The 21,116-nt window shown below is 43.5% G+C and overlaps 1 non-coding gene across 1 annotated transcript; it reads left to right on the forward strand.

Moving 5' to 3' along the window:
• The first annotated feature begins 19,755 nt into the window (after window positions 1–19,755).
• TRNAT-AGU (transfer RNA threonine (anticodon AGU)) lies at window positions 19,756–19,827 on the forward strand. Its single transcript has one exon. It is a non-coding gene; the product is annotated as a tRNA-Thr (tRNA).
• The last annotated feature ends 1,289 nt before the right edge of the window (window positions 19,828–21,116 follow it).

Genomic DNA, 21,116 nt, shown 5'->3' on the forward strand with positions numbered 1-21,116 from the left:
CCAAGCCGCTCACTATTCCAATAGCTGTTGTATGTTGTACAAGCGAGAAGTACATTTTATCTCCCAGGTTGGAATTTATTCGAACCAACGAATCAATTCACAGCTGCAATCGAAACGGTATGTTGCCAATCTGTCAACAAGGAAATAATGTACATTATGAAATATACAAGTAATATATAAAAACATAATATGCTCACATTAGAAAATTGAAGTATTAGATTTATCAAATTTGTCATATAATCAATTTATCAATTTGTGACATATATCTTAAAAAATATCTCAATACAAATATTATAAAAATCGAAATATCAGATAAAAATTTCAATTAATTAATTGCAACGTCCTTATTTTTTATTATAAAATCAAAAAGATATTTCAGAAACATACTTTACAAAAGCTTCGGTAATTCTTGCTTCCTGATCGTAACGAGAAAAAACGCCAGAATTTTCTTCCCCTTGCTGATATCAGTAAGGGCAATATCCAGCATATCATCGCCGATATCGTTCAAATATAATTGTCTATTTCACACTTCTCGATATTTCAATTAATTTTGCGATCTCGTAGATCAGCTCTTTTTTTCAATTTCTTTATTATTAATTCTCACAATTTCTTTCTACATACTGAAACATATTCATGAAGAGATATTGAATTGCATGCAGTACATTTTGTAATAAAACGTATTCTGCGCCTAACGCAGTGAAATGCTAAAAAACATCGTGCGCTATGCGCGGTAAATTGCGCGGTAATAAAACGTATTCTGCGCTTTGCGCAGTTAAATACTAAAAAGCATTCTACGCTCTGCGCAGTAAATTATAATAAAACGTAAACGTCGCAGTAAATGTGACAGGCTGGACTATTTCTTTGCGCGAACATATGCTTATCTCTTTTCGCGCAGACAAGATGTATTGGGATTGTTTTTAAGAGCTTCATTTTTTCGTGTTGCGAAATCTATTGCAGTCAACGTTCAGTTACGGTCGCGCATGTATCATTGATTGAAGTTTGCGAGATTCATAGCATTATTCGTCTACTTTTTGTTGTTTAATGTCTATTTGTAACCAACGATATCTTCGTGTAATAAATACGTATTATTCTGAATTAGAGAAAAGTGATTCTGTGAGTAAGTTTTACGTTTGTAGCAGAAAAAAAGAGAGTGAATATTTAAGTGAATAGTCGAATGAACAGTCAGGTGAAGAATCAAGTGAATAGAAAAAAAAATAATCAAGGCATAATAAATAATGGCAAATATGAGAAATAAATTTTATGATAAATGCATGTATAAAGATTGCATAAATGAACGAGTGTCTCATGAAAAACGTATATAAATTTCCATTACAAACAGTTGCCAGATATGGATACAAAATAATGGTAAGTTTATACGTGTACATATATATATTTTGGAATGTGAGTCGGTGCGTATAGGAAGATTAAAGATTTGCAGGCTAATTATTAGGTTCTAAAAATACATGGTCGTTTTATTATTTAAAATTTACAAGTGCGGCGCGTCCTGACTAGTTTGAGTCTCGAGATTGAATATCGACCTTCCTTTCGATCAGTTGCTCAGATAATATTTTTTATTCGAGATGTTTCTACCCGCATCAAAATATTTTTCACAATGTTATAATCCTAAATCTCGTTACAATTTAAATGTATTAACAAAATTGCGAATTATTTTCTTCTCCGATTTCCCGTGTCGATTAAACTTATCTAATCTGCATGCTAAGAATTTCGGGAAGTGAACCTAGACACTTAATCTCTCAACGCAAAACGATTAGGCGAAATCTCTATTTAAAAAAACAGTCATATTTGTCTGTCGATTCCGTGTAAATAGCTAACGACTCGGAGTATTTCAACTATGTGTGCGTGTATATGTGTGTTTGTCTAATGACCCCGCGTGTTCGGCTTTAAGATCCATGGCGATATGTTCGTCATAATATATATATACTACTGTGATCAAATATAAACGAGATTTTTGTTATAGAGCGAAAAATCTTTATTTATTCTTCAAAATCAAATTCGTCGCCTTCAAAATAATCCCCTCCCGATGCAATACACTCATGCCAATGCTTTTTCCAATCTTCGAAACACTCTGAAAACTCTTCTTCCGAAATGGCCTTCAATACCTTCTTCGTTTCGGCTTGTATCTCCTCAATCGATTCAAAATGGTGTCCCCGGAGCGGTCTTTTGAGTTTACTGAATAGCCAGAAGTCACACGGTGCTAAATCAGCGAATACGATGGTTGTGGAATGATATCGAGTTTTTGGCGAAATGGTCACGAAGAACCAGTGCAGTGTGAGATGGCGCATTATCGTGGTGCAAAAACATGAGTTGTCTGCCCATAAATCTGGCCTCTCGAGGCGAATAGCTTCACGCAAACGACGCGTAACACTCAAATAATATTCCTTGTTTGGCCCGGCGGAAGGAATTCATAATGCATCACACCATAATAATCGAAGAAAACTGTTAACAAAACCTTGATTTTTGAGCGACTTTGGCGCGATCTTTTTGGTCTTGCCTCACCTTTTGCACGATATTCGCTTGATTGGTCGGTTGTTTCCGGGTCGTACGCATAGATCCAAGTCTCATCTCCAGTTATCATGCGTTTCATCTTGTCCTGGTAGTCAGAAATCATTGTTTCACACACTTCAACGACGCTGTTTTTCCAAAAAATTGAGTATTTTCGGAATCAAAGAAATTTGACTCTTCTCAAACACAAATGGTCTTTCAAAATGGTCTGAACTGATCCAAATGAAATGATTACAGTATCGGCAAGTTCTCTAATTGTCAATCGACGATTTTGGAGCACCAAATCCTTGATTTGCTTCACGTGTTGTTCATCAATTGATGTTTTTGGTCGTTTTTGATGTGGTTCGTTTTCTACGCTTTCTCGACTATCTTTCAACATTTTATACCAGTCAAATACTCTTGGTCTTGATAGAGCTGGTCACCAAAAGCCTTCTGCAACATTCTGAACGTTTCAGTAGCAGAAATTTTATTTCGCAAACAAAATAAAATACAATTTCTTTGCCCAACAGAATCACACATCGTAAAAATCGAAAAAAATACTTTTGATTATTCACAAAAACGAGCGTTCACTATTAAACAAATGAAGAGAATGACATGAAATTTCACACAGATGTCAAAGACAGTACTACCAACTTAATAAAAAAAATATTTGTCAGAATTGATGAATCCGCGCAGTTTAAATTTAAAAATCTCGTTTATATTTGATCACAGTAGTATATTGTGACAATATATATATATATATATATACATGCGCGACCGTAACGGAATGTTAACTGCAACAGATTTTGCCATAAAAATGAAGTTCAAATCAAATGAAAATCTCCATACATCTTGGTCTGCGTGAAGAGAGATAAGCATATGTTCGCGCAAAGAAATAGTCCAACTTATCACATTTACTGTGGCTAGAAAGTGTCTATGCGTCTACAATTATTATTGTAGCCGTTACAAAAATTTGTATCCAAGCATTGTCTTTCGGTCCCCCAAAAAATATCAATACTCGGTGAACAGAAATAAAAAATGTAATAACATTATAAATACAACATGTTTGATTATCCTTTTAATTAATTAAATAAATATATATTAATTCATCCGTTGTATTTCAATTATTGCTTTATGTATGACAATTTTATAAATATATCTTAGACACTTCTTCAAATTATTAAAAAAATTCATTTTCGTTTTCTTATCATCCTCATTATAACTTTTATTACTTTTACCTGCAAAAAATTTTGATTACACGAAAAAATATATATTTTATTTTATTGAATACATATTTTATTGCATACGAAATTTAACATGATTTGTCTGCATGGTTTAATTTCTCTATTTATTTTATTATTATTTTATATTGCTTCAAGAAATATATTGTCGCGTTCGCGGCGTTACTTCCCGAGATCGCGATACTCGGCGGAGCGCTTTCGGAAAGGAAGAACACTGTTTAAAGAAAAGCTCGCTCTTTATTAAACCAACGGTACAACGGTACAGAAACGCGTCCGGTCACCGCGGAATTTGGCCATGAAATCTGTATAACAGTCGGAGAACGACGCGTTGTCAAGGGCCGATTCTCTATTCAAACTCTTATCGATTGATATTGATTAATTTCACGGGGCAGCGTCGAACGGAACACCGCACGGTCGCAACACTGCCCCCCTCTTCATAAAATTGTCGTCCCGACAATTCTTCCTCTTTCAAGAACTTCTTCTTAGAAAAAACTTCTGGGCTCCTGGCGACTTCCTGCCCTACCCTAGGCTGTTGCCTACCGGGCGCCGCTACTTCTAATCCCAATCTTCTCTACTCTTCAGAAGAATCTTGTTCTTGAAATTTTTGCGCGTTTCACTCTTGACTCTTCGTCTTGAGCTTTGCACACTTCTCTCTTCCATTCTTCGGGCAAAGTGGAGGTTATCGTCATGGACCCTTTCGTCTTTCTAAAAGACACACTAAGCTCCTGCCTCGGCATTCGCCCATCGTCCCTCGGGGACCACGATTCGGAAAATCGGGGGCGAGGCAGATTTCTTTTCAGTTCGAAGCACGAGCTTGAAGATCTTGCTCAGGCTCGAGGATCTCCCCACGATGCTTCTCACGACGGAAGGAAGCTTAAAGAAAGATAAAATAGAAAACAGTAACTCAAAAAATCAACAAGAAATAAAAGTAATGTCAAAATTGAAAAATCGGGCTCCGAAAACCTCTATTTAAAATTCTTCCCTTTCTCTAAACGGAGCTAACCTGTCGGCATGCACAACCTTGCTTTTCCGACCACCTGAACGAGAAATACAGAAAACTACATCACTAATTTTCTTAATTATCTCAAAAGGCCTCTCCCAATCATTCTATAGTTTGGGAGACCTACCCTTCTTACGATGAGGATTAAATAACCAAACCTTCTGTCCTTCCTCAAAAACGAGATGCCTAGCCTTTCGATCATAGCGGCATTTGATCTTCAAAGATCTTGATTCTAATCTCTCTCTTACTCTCTGATGAATTTCATCCAGCTTCTGCCGCAAATTCCGAATGTACTCCTCCGCTGACTCGGAAAAACCGTAACTCGGAGGAGTACCTCTTAGTAAATCCATCGGCAAGGTAAGGTCTCTTCCGCAAAACAATTTTGAAGGAGTTACGCCTATAGCCTCATGTTTAGAGGTCCTATAGGCAAGAAGAAACATGGGAATCTATCGATCTCAATCCTTTTGATTCTCTTCAACAAAATTTGATAAATACTGTAAAATTGTCTGATGTTGTCTTTCAACTTGACCATCAGACTGAGGATGAAGAGCGGTCGTCTTCGTTTTCCTAATTCCTAAAATTCTCATCAATTCTTGAAAGAGATGTGATTCAAAATTCCTTCCCTGATCAGTATGAAGTTCCAACGGGACCCCATATCTAGAAACAACCTGATTAACAAAAATTTCTGCTACCATAGTAGCTCTCATATTTTTCAAAGGAAAAGCCTCTACCCATTTAGTAAAACAATCTACAACAACTAGGAGATACTTATTGCCTGAAGGAGAAACGGGTAACGGGCCTAAAATATCCATTTGAATCCTCTCAAAAGGAGCTTCCGAATTAAAAATCTGCAAAGGAGATTTCCCCTTATCTGCAGCACCCCTCTTCGCAATACAAATTTTACAAGTTCTGCACCATTCCTCAACATCCTTCTTACAGGTTGCCCAATAAAAACGCTTCCAGATTTTTTCCAGCGTTTTATTGATCCCGAAATGCTCTCCAGAAGGAATATCATGAGCTTCTTCTAAAATCTGCTTCACTTTGCTTCGCAGGACCATCAACTGAAGAAAACTGTTTTTCAAATTAGAAGCCTCCCATCTCTTATTAGGAAGTCTAAAATCCCATTTTGGACTTCCAAGGCATGCCATTGATGCCAATAAATCTTGGTTGACAATCCTTTCGAAGAAACTTCCTCCCAAGAAGGTCGCAAATCATTTTCTTTGGCAAGTAAAAACATTGCCAGTTCCTGATCCTCTATTTGAGCCTTACGTCAATCCTCAAAAGAATCCTCACGCAAAACAATACGAGCAACTACTTTATCCTCAGAAAGCCCTCTCTGAACTTCTACTTTAGTACAGAATCTACATTTTTCTTCTGCACAAGGGCGTCTCGAAAGACCATCGGCATTACCATGTATAATCCCCTTTCGATGAGCAACATCAAAATCGTATTGTTGTAACCTTTCCGTCCAGCGAGCCAATTGTCTCTCCAAGTCTTTGAAGGACATCAACCATCTCAAAGAAGCATCATCAGTTCGAATAGAGAAACTCTTTCCGTACAAATAATGATGAAAGTGTTTCACCGATTCTACCAAAGCTAATAACTCTCTTCTTGTTGTGCAATAATTCCGCTCAGGCTTGTTCAAAACCCGACTATAATAAGCAATAACCCTCTCATAGCCGTCCTGAACTTGTGAAAGTACCGCCCCTATCCATCCGTATCCAAAATCATCTTTCCTTCCCCCTTCGGAAAGGAAAGAAGAGGTGCAGACGTTAATACCTGCTTTAACCTCAAAAATGCTTCTTGACATTGCTCGGTCCATTCAAATTTAGTCAAATTCTCAGTTAATTTAAATAGAGGCTTCGCAATTGAAGAAAATCCCTTAACAAATTTCCGATAATAAGAGCAAAATCCAAGAAAACTTCGGACCTGTTGCTTATTCTGAGGAACTGGCTACTCAGTGACCGCTTCAGTCTTCTCTGGATCCGTAGCGATCCCGGCAGAAGAAATAACATGACCCAAATATTTTACTTGTCTCCTAAATAAATCACATTTCTTTGGGTTAACACTAAGTTTCGCAGCACGAAATCTCAGAAGAACCTCTCTTAAATTCTCTTTTATTTTCTCAAAAGTTTTGCCAAATACTATCACATCATCTAAATAAACCAGGCAAATTTTCGAAAGTACCAGGTGTATGCATAAGTTTTTTCCGGTTTAATTAAGAGATGTCGCCAGCGAAAAATACGCAGCGTATTAATTTGACACATACATCATTTTGTTCGTCTGACATTTAAAACTACAAACACACACAAGTTGAGTCCGCCAAAAACTAGCGTCTTTGTTTTATCGTTCAGTGATCATGTCGAGTTTTGTGCCTGAAAAAGAACATTTGCGGTACGCATTGCTTTTTTTATTTAATCAAAAGAAAAAGGCTGTTGAAAGTCATCGTTTGCTGGTAGAAACATATGGTGAACACGCTCCATCGATTAGAACATGTGAGACATGGTTTCGACAATTTAAAAATGGTGATTTTAATGTGAAAGACAGTGAGCGCTCTGGTAGACCACAAAAATGCGAAGACGAGCAATTGCAGGAGTTATTGGATGATGACCCAACTCAAACTCAACGGCAATTAGCAGAAGCATTACATGTATCACAAGAAACAATCAGCAGACGTTTACGAGCAATGGGAAAGATCAATAAACTCGGTAAATGGGTCCCACACAACTTTGAATGAACGTCAAATGGAAAATCGCAAAGTCACTTGTGAAATGCTGCTTCAACGCCACGAAAGGAAATCATTTTTGTATCGAATTGTGACGGGTGACGAAAAATGGATTTATTTTGAAAACCCGAAGCGGAAAAAATCGTGGCTTTCACCTAGCGAAGCCGGTCCATCAACACCAAGGCCAAATCGCTTCGGCAAGAAGACCATGCTCTGTGTCAGAGCGGTATTGTGTATTATGAACTCTTGAAGCCCGGCGAAACCGTTAATACACAACGCTATCGCCAACAAATGATTAATTTAAACCACGCATTAATCGAAAGACGACCGGAATGGGTCAGAAGACATGGCAAAGTGATTTTGTTACATGACAATGCGCCGTCTCACACAGCAAAACCAGTGAAAGACACCTTGAAATCGCTTGGATGGGACATCCTTCCGCACCCGCCGTACTCCTCAGACCTGGCGCCATCTGACTATCACCTCTTCGCATCAATGGGGCACGCGCTCGCAGAGCAGCACTTCAGCAATTTCAAGGAAGTTGGAAAATGGCTCGACGAATGGTTTGCCGCAAAAGACAAGCAGTTTTTCTGGCATGGTATTCATAAATTACCTGAAAGATGGGCGAAATGTGTAGAAGCCGATGGCCAATATTTTGAATAAAAAAAAAATTAATTTCCCTTGAAAATTACGTGTCTTTTTTTTACTAAAAAACCGGAAAAAACTTATGCATACACCTGGTATGTTGAGTAATAAAAACAATGAATGTATGTACGAGATATGCTGAAATAAAAAATGATGTGAATCGTCATTAATACGCATCGTTGTTGCAGCGATTAACTAACCGCGAGAGGCGGAGTTCCCTTTCCCTTCCTCGTTCGTTTATATATCGTAGAAACGAGAGGTGGATCGACGACGTGCCGGAAGTTTTTACGATACCGAGGGTGACGTTATCGGGATGAGAAACGTATGAGAAACGAGAGGTGAGGGTCGCGCGAGGAGGAAATCGTCGTAGGAGTGTTAATAATAACGAGAGAATATTTTATTATTTTATTATTTTATTATTTTATTATTTTATTATTGTATTATTTTATTATTTTATTATTGTATTATTTTGTTATTTTATTATTGTATTATTTTATTATTTTATTATTTTATTATTTTATTATTTTATTATTTTATTATTCTATTATTTTATTATTTTACTATTTTTATTATTTTATTAGGAATATAAAAAGAGGAAAGAAGTTTTTGTAGGATGCTGCAGTTAAATGCGCGTCCTGTGTCTAGGCGTTTTCCGTGGGGTCTAGCGCGTCCTGTTTTTCGCGGCGACGGGAAGGCGCGTGTTCTGATTATGTAGAATGCCGCGCGTTCTGTTATTTTAGGTCGCGGTTGTCACGGTTTGGCGCGTCTTCGACGCTGCTTTGGAGTATATATCTAGTCGCGAGAGACAGTTTTTTTCATTGTTAAGAACGTGGTATATGGAAGAAGTCGCGCTTAACGGCGATTCGTTTTCGAGCGAGAGCGACGATCCGTTTTTACGCGCGTTCAGTCATAACGTGACGCATCGCGATCTCGACGACGATATCGGTGGCGACGATCATTGCGAGTCGGTTACCGAGAGTGACAATAGTAGAGTGTCACGAGACTATCGCGCCTAGCAACGATGAGGAATGGATTGCAGTGAGAGAGGACGTTTGCTGGAACGTGACCACGTATCACTTGCGATCGATATGGAGAGTCCGCGAGAGAAACTGTGGATCGAAACGTTGCTCGCTCTGAACGACAGAGCGGTGATCTACGAGAGAATAGCAAGACAGAAAGAACTTCGAGACGTCAAATTCCGACGTCGTTCTTATGGACGGTCGGCATAACACTGTGTGAGGGTTGCGATATGGAGAAGAGTCGCAATCTTCTCGAGCGGCAGGAGTTGAAGGAGTATGCGCCTATCGCGTTTGGAAACGGGAATGCGTCGAGTGTTTCGAGGTTTTGAGAAACAGGTGCGAGAATAGAGTCGATCCTACGGTTACCGGGACGATAAATTCTCTGGTCTCTCGAGTAGCGCAGTTGGAGAGTGCGAGACTCGCTTTGAGTCGATGTTTCGATTACTAGGATGCAGGGTACGACGGTTTGAAGGGATTCGAGTGGGTGGATATCGAGATGGCCTTTGCGAATCGCATGCAAACGAGTGCGGTGATAAACATCGAGTACGTTGAACCCCGACGGTTTCTTGAGGACGCGAGAGACACGGTGCTTGAGCGAGTGCGCGTCGATCTCGATATGCACGCGTGTGTGGAGGTCAACACCGCGTTTCACGGGGAGTTCGTCGCGAACAATAAGAGCGCTGTTAAGAGCATTCGCACGAGGAATCGTCAGCTATTCAATATGTCCGATCTACGAGAATGGTACGATGGAGACGTTAAGGATGTTATCTTGACGTCGCTGGAGAAATTTCAGGAACGCGACAGCGGTTGGGCGTTATTTCGGATATTAAATTTGATGATCAATGTGAACAAGTAATCCTATGCACGCTAGATGTTGGATGTCATTTCTTCTGAAAATAAGATATAACAGAGCCGTGATCAACGTACGTTCAAACGACAACGCGTGCTTCGCGGTGATGGCTGCTCTGTATCCTGTCGATCTACACCCGGACAGACCTTTGTCATATCCTTACTATTCGTTGGTGTTGAATTTCGACGATATCGACTTTCCTATGATGCTACGAAATATCGCTAGATTCAAACGTCTTAACGAGTTGTCTATCAATGTATTATATTTGTCATTCAAGAGAAAAGGGAGAGGAATGGTATCATGATCGTTCCTTTGTTGCTCACGGGGAATAAGAAGTCTACGTGAATTTGCTCTATATGTCGAACGAGCGCCGCAGCGATAACGTAGTCACTTCGTATGGATAAAATACCTATCTCGACTTTTAACATCACAAATAAACAGGCATAAAGAGAAAAAGTACATATGCGATCGGTAAGTGTAAGAGAGAGACTATGCTCGTCGCGAGGTAAATTTGTATTATCATAAATCGTTTTTTTTTCAGATGTCAGCATTATTTTTACTCGAACGAGAAATTGGTCGCGCATAGCGTCGAGTGCGGAAGAGCGAACGACTGCGCCGTTATTCTTCCGAGCGAGGACGACAAGTGGCTCTCCTTCCGCAATCACGACAGAAAGGAGAGACTACGATTTGTCGTGTGCCGATCTGGAATGCGTTTTAGAAAAGGGAGATCGACGATTCAGGGGAATCTCGACAATAGATTCGCCTGTCAACATCACAAGGCATTCAGCGTGAGATATTATTTGCGTAGCACGTACAACGGAATCGTATCCGCGTATAGATCTCGTCGAGGCGACGACTGCGTCTCGTGGTTCGTCGAGGAGCTGCGCGCTCTCGCGTGTCGCGTGAGGAAGGTTCTCTGCGCGAGCGTACCGATGTCGAAGCTCATGCCGGACGAGCGGAGCGCTTTTCAAAGGGCGACAAATTGTCACATGTGCGGAAGGATCTTTGGGCTGTACGACGTTCGCGTGCGCGATCACTGTCATCTTACCGGACGTTATAGAGGACCCGCGCATGCGAGATGCAATTTGAACTATCAGAACGCGTTCGTTATTCCCGTTTTTTTTCACAATCTATTCGGTTATGACACGCATTTTATTATCAAGGATGTAGCGAACGCTTTCGAAGGTAGAGGTAGTCGACCTATTACTGCTGACTAAAGATAATTACATCACGTTTTCGAAAACCGTCAACGATTCGGAGTACGGAAAATGGAAAAATTGTGTTAAACTACGTTTCGTAGATTCGTTTAAGTTTCTCAATACCAGTTTAGAAAAAGTAGCTTCGTATCTATATCGAGAAAAATTGAAGATCGCGCGATTCGAATTCTTCGGTCTCGTCGCGGAGGATTTCGAGTTGCTCACGCGCAAGGGCGTATTTCCATACGAGTATGTCGACAGCGTTGATAAATTATTAGAGATTGAGTTACCGCCGATCGAAGCCTTTCACAGTTCTCTAACTGGCGAAATTGTGAGCGCTAGCGATTACGAGCACGAAGAGTATGGAAGCATTTTCGCGTGAGGATTCTCGGCGAGTATAGCGATCTATACTTGAAAACGGATGTGCTTCCCTTAGCGAATGTTTTTGAAAATTTTCGGGATACCTGTATGGAGAGTTACGGTTTGGATCCAACGCATTATTTCACGTTACCGGGATACACATGGGACGCTATGTTGAAATACACGAACGTTCGATTCGATCTGCTTACCGATATCAGTATGATGATGTTTGTAGAACGCGGTATACGCGATCTGAGTCAATGCTCGAACAGGTACGCGCGAGCTAACAACCAATACGAATCGTCGTATCTCATGTACTACGATGTGAACAATCTCTAGTTGGGCCATGTGCGAACCTTTACCGTACGCAGAATTTTGGTGGGTCGAGGATGTCGAGAGGATCTCGACGTTATGCCATCTCACTCCGATATCGGTTATATTCTAGAAGTCAACCTCGAGTATCCGCGATATCTTCACGACGGCCACGCGGAGTTCTGTCTGACGCGCGAGAGATTACCGGGAAATCGAAACGAAAAACTACTCGTCACGCTCTACGACAAGTCGCGTTACGTGACGCACTATTGCAATCTTTAGCAGTGCGTGCGACATGGTTTACGCATGACGAAAGTCTATCGCGCATTGCGGTTCGCGCAGTCTCCTTGGTTGCGCGCGTACATCGAACTCAATATGGAACGGAGAACTTGCGCGAGCAACGAGTTCGAGAGGAATCTGTATAAGCTGATAAACAACGCAGTTTTCGGCAAGACAATGAAGAATGTGCGCGATCACGTAGACTGGTGACGTGTTGGGACGGAAGATACGGCGCGGAGGCGCTGATCGCGAAACTTTCACAGCAGAAGGCGTCTTCGACGAGAATCTCATGGCCGTCGAGTTGCGCAAACTCGAAGTTAAGTTTAACAAACCGATCTACGTCGGTATGTGCATTCTAGAGATATCTAAGACGCGAGATATTTGTACGACTTTCATTACGATTATATGATGCCGCTTTATCGCTCTAAATCATGTACACGGACATAGCTTGATATATTTTCTGGAATGCTGGAACATTTACGAGAATATAAAGCAGGATATCGCGAGATTCGACACCAGCGATTATTCCGACGATAACGCGTACGATATACCGCGCGCGAACAAGAAGGTTGTCGGTTTGATGAAGGATGAGAACAACGGAGCGATCATGACGGAATTCATAGGACTCAGGGCGAAGATGAACGCTCTGAGATTTCTGGGAAAGAGCGATACGAATAGAATAAAGGGCATCAAGAGGAGTGTCGTTGCGAAAATGATAATGTTCGAGGATTTTGCGCGTTGCTTGAACGAATCGTCGCAATCGAGACGCCAGGCATGCGTACACTCGATGCTGCACGAAGTTTACACCGTGTTCGAAACTAAAGCTAGCTTTGAGTCTTTACGACGACAAGCGATACTTAATATCCGATTCTACCGATACATTAGCATGGGGTCATTATAAGATACCGTTATTAGATACTAATGTAGTATAAATACTTTTACCAATGTAGAATAAGTAACGTTTCACTTTGTACTCTTTATTCATTACAATAAAGCGTTTTATGTATCCAAGAGTTGTGTGTATTGTCCATTCCTAACCATTTGACGAAAACTCTATCGTCCTTTCTACGTAGCACTTTCTCTACGAGATAGATATCAGGATTGGAAACTCGCTGTAACTCGTGTTCGTAGAATCCACTGGCTTTCCGAGATAGTCTTTCAGCAGATACGTCACAGGATTCGTGCGTTGCACATTGGCGATTCGAAAAATCTCGGTCGTCTAGTTAGGCATATATCCCTTCTCGAAAATCGTTTTGAATTTGCTGACGCGTATCGGATCGTTTACCTTGAACCTCGCGAGGGCTGCGATTTTCAAGTGACTGTATACCGTGGAGAGGAGTCTCTTGGCAACGGTGGGAGTTACGTCCACCGGTCGCATTCCCATCATTCGATGTACGCGGTTGTTATACTCCGAGATTAAACGCGATAGAGCGTCGAGTCATCTGTACGATCCGTAGAGCTTTCACATGTCATTCTTGAGCGTGCGATTAAATCGCTCCACCACCACCGCCTTCATCACCGAGTACGTCAAATAGTGACGTATATCATACCTGTCCGTAACCTTTATGAAAGCGTTGTAGAACTCTTTGCTTTTGTCCGTTTGTAAATTTCGCGGATGTCGAGCGTCGTCGTGAAATATCTTGGACAATGCCGCAGCTATCTCGCTTCCGCTCTTACTCTTCAGCGGTATCGCCTACGCGTACTTGCTCAACACGTCGATAACCGTCATCACATAGTTGTAACCTTTGTTTTGTTGCGCATATGGACGCATCTCGATGACATTGGCCTGCCACAGGTCGTCGTAACCGCGCACCACGACGCGATGACGCGAGAAGTTTCTTCGCGCGGGCGCATGAAATTCTTCGACGAGTCTCCTCTTCTCGAACGCTCATTGTTGATTTATGAGGAGGCGATTTGCGCTAGTTTTATTCGTGCTCGTCGCTTCGCGCATTCGCTCTTGTTCCTCATTCCAAACGTTAATCGCGTGTTTCGTGGTATTCGGGATATCCGTTTTTAGCGCGACTAGTAATTCGTCTATCGTTTCTCTAGTCACCATTTTATCCACGTTCAACGAAGCCAGCTTCTTGTCTGGTGTCTCTCTCGTTACCGCTTTGTCCGTCAGTTCTCTCGCGATCCTCGTCAGATCTATCATACTACGCGCGAGATTCTCTACGTCCGTCGAGATTCTCTCGCGGCTCGTTGACGACGCGTCGAGCTCGTTTTGCAGGGATGTCTCTAGATTTCACAGGGATTCCTCTAGATTTCGTAGTGACTCCTCTAGGTTTCGCGTTCGTTTCTTCTGAGCGTCGCCGAGCGTCTCGACGACCCTTCGAATCTCGCTCGAGTCTTTAGCTCGCAATTCGTCCTATTTCTCGAGCGCTCGTTCTGTCGCACTGTGGAATATGGTCAGATCTCTAATTCGTTGGTCGTTCCGTTTCTTGAGCTCTCGTTCCATCGCGTCTCTTGTCTCTCGTATTTGTTTGTCGTGCTCGACGAGCGAGGCCTCCCTCTTCTTTTCGAAATGTCGCAGAACGTTCACTTCGGTTCTTACGTCGTAATACTGTAGGAAAATGTTCCGAATTCGCTTGTTCATATCTTCCAGCCATTTTCGTAGTTCGTTCGTTAGAGCTTTTCACTCCTCGCTCCTTACACGAAGCGCGTCGTCGATGTAACCCTTAGTCGTCGCGTCGGCATCGTCGATCGGCATGTCCAGATGCCGTAGCTTGCGTTTGTTGACGTCGTAGTTGTCCGGATTCAGGCAGAGCGCGCTGCGACGTATGTACGCTCGCAGGGATGCGATCGTCGAACGATCGTCGACGTCGCGCTGCCTCTCCAGAGACTTCCCGAGATTTGTTCTCGGATATCAAACCTTCGCGGGTGACGAATCTACCAGTCGACACACGCGATAATCTGCTCGTAATCTCGGTGATCTGCGTATCGTACTTTAGAAATAATCTGGCTACGCGCGCCATAGATTCCTCCAATTCGCCGATCGACCTGGCCGTGCTCTCGTTCGTCTCCGACAGCAACGCTCGGGTGCTCGCCGAGAGTTCGCTCGTCTCGGAGATTCTCGTCTCCGCGTCTCGAAACGCGCTGTTCACATAGCTCTTCCTCGCGACGTCGATATCGGTTCTCGGTGCGACTAAACGCCGTATGGTTCTGTCTCTCGCGACGTAGTAATCGTTGCTCAAACAGAGCGCGTTGTTACGCACGTAGCGACTCAGGGACTCGATCGACGGTTGCAAGCGTGCTCTGTCGCCTCCGCCGAACGACTCCAATGGTCTTCCGAACTTGTTCACTAACATAACGGGAATACCGGTCATCGCGAGCGCGCGCCGCGGTGAATTTTACTCGAAATTTTACTTGATCGCGTCGATCTCGTGAAGCTCCTCGATTATCGACAGAATCTCATTGTCGTGAGTGTCGTTCCCTGCTCGTCGAGAGGCGTCGAGCAATCGAAGATGGTCGACTAGCTCGTTGGGATTATCCCAGTGAACGTATCGTACTCGTATTCTTTTGCCTCTCACCCGCATAGCGGATGGAACAGAATCGATCCCTCTGTTTCTCGCCTTACCAGTACCAGCGCCAATTTTGTCTCTATCGAGCAATAGCGGCGCGATGATATGCTTGTACTTGAAACCTTTGTTTCCTAGAACGGGCATAAGCGCGTTGTGACCACGCCGATGGGCGTGGTCGTAGTCAACAGTATACTCTTGTACATTTGCTTGTCGTTCTCCGTGTACACGACATCGTCGGGAAGTCTCTTGAAGATCAACTCGTAGAAGTCCGGGGTATCCGGATATCGCGCGTCGCATCACGCTGTCGTCGGCGGTCACGTCGAATCGTCTGTCGCCGAGCATTGAGCCGCCCACGTCGAAGTACACCCCGTAAATGTGGTCGATCTCGCTCTGTCTGTCCTCGATTCCCTCGGTCGATTCGTCTCGCGCGGTGTTCTCGGCGATTCATTTCAACGGCTAAACGATCGGTTTGAGTCGTCTCTCCAGCGCGATCTCCTTCTCTATCTCACCGATCTTTAACGCTCTGTGCTTTTTACATATAGAGTCCTGAGTCTTCGCGATCTCTCGCGCCATTTTTTCTCGTGCCATTTTTTTCTCGAGCGACATCCGTATTAGCCGCAGCGTCGATGTCCATACTCGCAGCAGCATCGACGTTCATTCTCGTTGCACAACTGATCGCTCTACACCACGGCGAAATCGTTAAATCCTCGTTTGTATCTACCGTTTCTTAACGCACTGTCCTTATCGATGACTACTTGAAACTGTACTTGCGTTTCCAACAAGGCGCAAAAAGGCAATTCATACGACATATCCGTGTTCACGTGCTCGTTATAAACGTACTTTAGGTTAATGCCATCCTGTTTAAACAGAATCAAGAGATTCGCATTGTCGCGTATCAGGTGTTTCGGAATTTTAGCGTATGTTTGACAGAGATAGAAACAATCGATGTTCGTGTGTCGATCCATGGCGAAATATTCCCTGATCGCATTCTGCTTATCACAGGCCACGTCGTCGAACACGAATATCGAATCGGGAAGCGCCTCGCTCGATAGCACGACGTCTATTGTTCGAGAACGCGCGATAGCCGATCTCGTTCCATCGACTCGAGCAACTCCGCCAGATATCGATATTTCGGTTGTTGCAGAGATTTCGAGTAGACGTACACGTTCTCGAAATGCGCGCCGTGCGGGCTTTCGAGCATGCTTATCAACACGTTCGTTTTACCGCAGTTGGAGGAGCCGCAAATGATGCAACTCTATTATCGTGTTCGATAATAGAGGACCGTGTCTGCGCGCTCTCCCGACCGCGTCGCCCGAGATTCGTCGAGCTTTACAGTCGAGCTTTACAGTCGAGATTGGACACTCCTATAGCCGGCGACCGTCGAATGAATCGCATTTGCACGCGCGCGCTCATTTCGAGGAGACGCGACCGATAATCGCTCTACTTATACTCGATAACGATTCGATCGCACACAGATCGATATGTTTCCCCTATTGACAAACCAACAATATTCTCAATCTATCCGCCGAACAGTTGTGATTTATCCCGAGGATCGTTCTCGTGCGCAATTTCGACAGATACGTGGAGCTACTGTGGAATAGACTATCCGATTATGAGAGCGAACCCCGAGGTGCAACGTTGTCGTGTGTGTCTGGAGCATTACAATCGTCCGTGGCAATGATCGCACATAGACGATCCTGCGCCTCTCATCAAGAACTGTAGTGAATGCTCAGCGCGGAATTACTCGATACGGCGATAAATGCGCTTCCCTTCGAATTACATATTCCCGGATATGAATTTTGCGGATCCGGCACCCATCTCGCGATTGACGCGCGGCGTCAACCCGTTGACGCGGCATGCCGCGAGCACGACATCGCCTACTCGCGAAACAAAAAACTCGCCGATCGCCACGTCGCCGATCGAGCTTTCGCCGAGAAGACGCGTGAACGTATAACGGCCGGAGATTCCATCTTCGGCGAGAGGGCCGCCGCGACCGCCGTACCGTATGGGCTATTATGAAAGCAAAAACAAAAGCTGGGCATGGGTTTGAGAAAGAAGAGGAAGAAGACGAGGAGGATACTTCCGACGGCGAAACGCGGAGGCTTGTTGCCCATTTTTCCGATACTAGGCTCGGTTCTTTGATCGGTGGCATGGCGGGCATCGCAAAAGGGGTGAACGCCGGTAAGGCCGCTCGGCGTCAACTGGAGTTGCAACGTCACAATCGGGCGATGGAGGGTCACGGATTGCATCTAGCGTCTTACAAACGTGGCAGCGGTGTGACGAGAAGAATGAAAAAAAAAAAAAAATCGTGAAAGGAACGTTAAGATCGCTCGAGTTACCGCTCTCCGGCATCACGACGAACGAGCAGCTGAGCCCATATGACGCGCAGCTGACGTTCGGACGCGCGTCATCTGCGAATACTTTTCTTCAGAGGAATGTTTATGCGTAACGCGTCGAAGGCGCAACGTAACGTGAGAGCAGCATCGTGAATCTCGATAAATCGACGGGTTCGGATACTCACTGGATCGCCTACGCGAAGAGGGGCAACGACGCGATTTACTTCGACGGTTTCGGCAATCTTCGACTTCCGAGGGAATTCGAGAGATGTCTCGGCGACGACGTAAATATAACGTACAATCGTATCAGACATACGATCAGAGCATCTGCGGTCAGTTGTGCTTGCGATTTCTCTCGAGAATCGATCGTGATGTTGCTGAGCCTTTCGTTCACCGGTAAGAGTAATGTCCTCACGACGTGCTATTTTCCCGCCTTAGATCTGAGTGACGACGATTACGAGTTAGATCTCACGAATTTCGAGACGTACAACACTATACCGAACGTCGATTCCACGAATAATAAGTTCTATTACGACGACAAAACGAGCGTGATTCTCAAGGATTCGTACAAGTTGAGCGATAACAGATATCTGAACACCGCTATCTCTAAGAAATGAAAGATCGACGAAAGCAGCGATGATGACGAGAGGGACGATATCATCTATGACGAGAGCAACGAGGACGAGAGAGGCTTCTGATCATTCGCGCCAACGAGAACACTATGAGAAGCGAGATCAGGTGCGAGCATCGAATCGATTTCGCGAAATCGAACAACATCAGTTCGCTCCTGGGATTCTCGTCGTCGCGCGTGTTACGACCGAACAAATGACACACGTCGGACCTGTGAATATCATGAGCGTGAACATCATTCGAGTGCAATATCACCGCGGGTGCGTACAGCAACCGTGATGAACCGGTTCACACGATACACGAGCGTTCCCCGTTTTCCCCGAACGTTCTTCCGGGATATAAACTGACGTTCCGACGTCGATCATTTACTTCCCGATCATCGCGCGAAACGTCACCGATATCACGCTTCGAGTCATGGATCAGAACGGACGACCGATCGATTTTCGCGGAGAGGAAATAACGGTGTGACTTCACGTGCGACGACGAAGGCAGTAGAGAAAGATGCGCGAGAGCGAAAGATGCTCGTTCTGAACGAGTGGTACGCGAGAGGAGGTGACGCACACGCTACATCCGCGATCCTACCGCGGAACGACGCGACGAGGAAGGTGCGCGAGGAAAGGGCGAACGAGTTGAACGCCGCGAAAGATGTCTTTAGACGTCTTTAGATTTCGTCGTGAAGAATCGACATGGTAAGCGACATTTTAAGTATCGGAGATGCCCTGATCTTTGACGATCGTATCGTGAGAATAGAGACTCACATTTACAATCCGTACGCTAACACCACGTTCGGATACAGCGACGAGATACGAATACCTATATAGCAGCAGGATCTGTATACGTTGCCGTGCGAAAGTTTTCTGTATATCGAGGAAAAGTTCGCGACGAGAGAGAGCGCAAAAGAAGGAAGGCGAAGGAAGATACGGCGAAGGAAGTTACGAGAGCGAAGCTAGTCAACAATTGCGCCGCGTTATGTTCGACGAGATTTGATACGAGCTCAATGGTACCGGTTGTGGGGATTCGAAAGAATACACATATATGTATATATATTGTAATATATGTATATATATATATATATATATATGTATCATTGTATTGTTGACGTGTTATTCTAAACACGTTATTTGCGATAAATATCATCACATGCCTCGGTAGTCGAAAGGATAAGATGCCTGCCCAGTAAGCAGGAGATCCAGGTTCGATTCCTGGCTGAGGTGGTATTTTTTCGCAAAATAATTACGAGTTTTCACGATTTCACTGGTTCGTGATCGGGCCCCGTCGTGACGTGCACCCTCCCTTCTTATTTGGGCGTGGAGATCGATAAGAGCAGAAACGTCGGAATAACAATCTTGATGAAAAATTACGTATCAGCTAGAGAAAGATAGAGCTTTACAGAACACCAGATATGGGAGATACCGCCTATAGCATTGGATGATTTCAACTTTTGCGTGCCTCTCAACATATTCCTCGGTTTCTGCGAGGATTACAAGCGCATAGTGATAAACACGCGGTACGAACTCATTCTGATACGCGCTCGCAACAATAACAATTGCGTCGTGGCGCATCCGGATCAGAGATCAAAGATCACGCTGTTGAGAATACAGTGGCGAATGCGGTACATGATACTGAATGACGTCAACAAATTGTCGCTTCTGCGAACGTTGGACAGCGGACGATATCTAAGCATGGACTTTCGTTCGTGGGATCTATACGAATTTCCAAAGCTGTTACAAAGTACGACTAAGCATTCGTGGGCGATAAAAGCGGCGACGCAATTGGAAAAACCACGATACGTGATCTTCGCGCTACAGACCGGAAAGAAAAAACCATCGGAAGACATTTCTATTAGGTGTACAAAAAAGTTCTGAGCTTTAGATTTCATACAACCGAAATAACAATTTAAATTTTATATATCTTCCCGCCCTTTTGCGGTTTTAAAGCGTTGACATTTGGCCTTCTAAAATGCCATACGCATTTGATGCACATAACCTCAAAAATCAGTAGTGTTCATGATGGCAATAACAAAAGAGCATATTCGATTTTCCATCTACTTCGCGTTTCATCTGAAGAAAAATGCTGCTGAAGCCACTGCAATGATTTGTGCTGCATATGGAGAGAACGCTGTAAGTCATACTACATGTAAAAGATAGTATCAAAAATTTCGCCAAGGAGATTTCAGTTGAAGATAAACCGCGTGCTGGACGCTCTCAAAAGATTGAAACGGACGAATTGCAAGCACTGCTGGATATAAACTCTGCGCAAACTGAAAAGGAGCTTGCAGAATAGCTTGGCATTACGCAGCAAACCATTTCCGTACGTTTACATACGATGGGAAAGATTCAGAAGGAAGGCAGATAGGTTCCGCATAAATTGTCCGAAGACAACAAAAATCGTCGGCGTAACACTGCACTCACTTTGCTTTCAATGTTCCGGAAAAAAGATTTTCTGCACAAAATCATTACAGGCGATGAAAAAATTTTTTATTATAACCCTAAACGTAGAAAAT

This window comes from Pogonomyrmex barbatus, unplaced genomic scaffold (genome assembly GCF_055798465.1).
Source record: "Pogonomyrmex barbatus isolate J1 unplaced genomic scaffold, ASM5579846v1 scaffold13, whole genome shotgun sequence".
NCBI lineage: Eukaryota > Metazoa > Arthropoda > Insecta > Hymenoptera > Formicidae > Pogonomyrmex > Pogonomyrmex barbatus.